Raw genomic sequence first — 3,242 nt, forward strand, 5'->3', positions numbered from 1 at the left:
TTGACAAAAAGGGACTTGAAGATCAGGAAAATAGAATCAGACATCTTCAAACCATACCAGAATTCTAGATTTGGCTTATAGTTTCACTGCCATCAAGAGTGTATAATTTGGTATAATTTGGTGGTTTTTTTTTATCAGATTCTTAACAGATTCTATCTGGAAGATTGGAAATAATTTATATTTTGAGGAAAAATCATATCCCTGATCCCTTTGTATTATTACTAAAGTAATCAATTTAAATTAAAAAACAAACAAAAATAGGACTTATTTCAACAAAATCAATTTATTTTAACATTGGGAAACCATATCGGTGTTTTCTGAGATTATTATTGAAAATTCAAACTGGGAAATCCATGTTTTAAAAGTATAGGAAGCCAAAAATCTATTTATGAACTACTTTCAATTTATATTTAGAATAATGTACAATAAAGAGAAATGATTCATTGCAAATAATACTATAAAATTATCCCATGTATAATTTTTTCAATGAGTCAATTTTATAATATCAGACAAACAAAAGCTGAAGGATTTCATCAATAACAGACCTGTCTTACAAGAAATGCTAAAGGGACTCCTTCAATCTGAAAGAAAAGGACATTAATGAGCAATAAAAAAAAAAAAAATCAACTGAAGGTACAAAACTCACTGGTGGTAGCAAGTACACAGGGAAAAAAAAGAATATTACGTCACCATAACTGTGGTGTGTAAACTCCTCATACTGCAAGTAAGAAGACTAAAAGATAAACCTATCTAAAATAATAACTATAACAACTTTTCAAGCATTACACAGTATAATAATAAATAGAAACAACAAAAATTTGAAAAGCATGGAGATGAAATTAAAGTGTAGAATTTTTATTCGTTTTCTTTTTGCTTGTTTGTTATTTGTTTGTTTATGCAGTCAGGGTTGTCATCAGTTTGAAATAATAACTTATAAAATATTATTTGCAAACCTCGTTGTAACCTCAAATCAAAAAACATACAACAGATACACAAAGAATAAAAAGCATACAAAAAAAAACTAGCCGGGCGAGATGGCGGGCGCCTGTAGTCCCAGCTACTCGGGAGGCTGAGGCAGGAGAATGGCGTAAACCCCGGAGGCGGAGCTTGCAGTGAGCTGAGATCCGGCCACTGCACTCCAGCCCGGGCAACAGAGCGAGACTCCGTCTCAAAAAAAAAAAAAGAAAAGAAAAGAAATTAAAACGTACCACCAGAAAAAAATCACCTTCGCTAAAAGGAATACAGGAAAGAAAAGATCACAAAACTACTGGAAAACACATAAAATAGGAAGATTAAGTCCTTACTTATCAATGATTACATTGAATGTGAATGGACGAAACTCTCCAATCAAAAGCCATAGAGTGATCCTCCACTGATCAGGCCTCCAAGCACGTTCCGCAGGCCCCTATCCAGGTCTTCATCTCTCCAATTCCTGCCACTGCCACCTCCACCCTTCAAGAATGAGTTAACTAGGAACATGTCTCCTCACGCCCAGAGGTCTGGCGATCAGTTCTTCAGCAGAGGCAGAAGAGGTGGCAGAGTGGCCATGTGCTTCCTAGGTGGAATCATTATCTCCATCATGGAGGTGGCTACACAGCACAACCTAGAGCCCCTGCCTCCACACACACATTGCTCCAACACTGAGGCCCACAAGAGTGAGGAGGTCCATCATTTCTGGAGAGTCTTTGCCCAGTTGGCTGGAGATGGCATCAAGGTCAGCGGCGCAGAACTGATTAATGTTCTCAACAAGGTTGTTGTCAGTAGGACTGAACTGAAGACTCATAGTTTTGGCATTGATACATGTCAAAGCATGGTGGCCATGATGGATAGTGACATCACAGGCAAGCTGGACTTTGAGGAATTCAAGTACCTGTGGAACAACATCAAAAGATGACAGACAATATACCAGCAGTTTGATGTTGACCGATCTGGAACCATTTGCACCAGTGAACTTGCAGGGGCCTTTGAGGCAGCAGGGTTCCACCTGAATGAACAACTACAACATAATATTCTGACACTACTTGGATGAAGGAGGGAACATGGATTTTGACAACTTTATCAGCTGCTTGATTAGGTCAGATGCTTTGTTCCATGCCTTGAAATCTCTTTACAAAGATGACACTAGACCCCTCCAAGTGAATATCCAAGAGTGGCTGCAGCTGACAATGTATTTCTAAATGGGAAACCCAGGCCTGCCCCTTCACTGCCTTACTATAGGAGTCACCTTAGAGCCTCAGCCTCTCCCCGTGCTGATCCCGTTTGCAGTCACATCTTCATGGGTCCTGCTGACAAATGGGCCTTTTGTTCTTCCAGGCCTTGGCACCCAGCTTTTCGGTCAACATCCAGGGTCAAATGTGCCCCAACATGCCATGCCCTGATTGGCCCCAACTCTAAAACATGCTAACATGCTCTTCCAACAGTCACCCCACCCCACCATACCCATCTCACTCTCACGCCATAACTTCACTCTTGTACCTGTGCCAACCTCAACACTTGCATTGCTCGCATGCCCCAAGGGCCCTCTCTCAGTTCTGGGAGGACGACTCCACTTCCTACACACCCTGGTCTACGCATTCACAGTTACCACCCAAGCAGTCAAACATCAGGCTATTCCAGTCCCACATGTTCCAGTGCTTTCGTCTGTATTCTGCTCCTAGCCTGCCAGGCCCAGGAGGAAGAAAAAATGTATGAAAAAAAGAAAGGGAGAGAGAGAGAGAGAGAGGAAGGAAGAAAGGGAGGGAAGGGGGGGAGGAAGGGAGGGAAGGAGGAAAAAAAACAGAGTGGTTGAATGGATTTTAAAAACCAAACCCCAATGATCGGTTGCCTACAAGAAACACACTTCACACATCAAATTAAATAAATGGATAGAAAAGATACTCTATGCCAATGGAAACCAACAAAAAGCAAAAGTAACTATACTCATATCAGACAAAACTAATTTCAACACAAAAATTGTAAGAAGAGACAGAGAGGGTAATTATATAATGATAATGGAGTCAATTCAGCAAAAGAATAGCACAACTGTAAATCTATATGCACCAACATTGGCAGCTGTTAATGTATTGGGGTCTATCTCTCTCTTTAGCTCTAAAGAGATAATAGCTGGAGATTTCAACACCCCACTTTCAGCGTTGGACAGATCTTCTAGACAGAAAATTAACAATAACAAAAATCAGATTTAATCTGCACTAGACAACAAATGCACTATAGTCCAAACAGACACTTAAAAGCTTTTCATCCAA

The 3,242-nt window shown here is 40.1% G+C and overlaps 1 pseudogene; it reads left to right on the forward strand.

The window, feature by feature from the left end:
• The first annotated feature begins 1,477 nt into the window (after positions 1-1,477).
• LOC105550639 lies at positions 1,478-2,177 on the forward strand (annotated as a pseudogene).
• Positions 2,178-3,242: the final 1,065 nt, after the last annotated feature.

The sequence above is a fragment of the Mandrillus leucophaeus genome, unplaced genomic scaffold (genome assembly GCF_000951045.1).
Source record: "Mandrillus leucophaeus isolate KB7577 unplaced genomic scaffold, Mleu.le_1.0 Scaffold492, whole genome shotgun sequence".
Lineage (NCBI taxonomy): Eukaryota > Metazoa > Chordata > Mammalia > Primates > Cercopithecidae > Mandrillus > Mandrillus leucophaeus.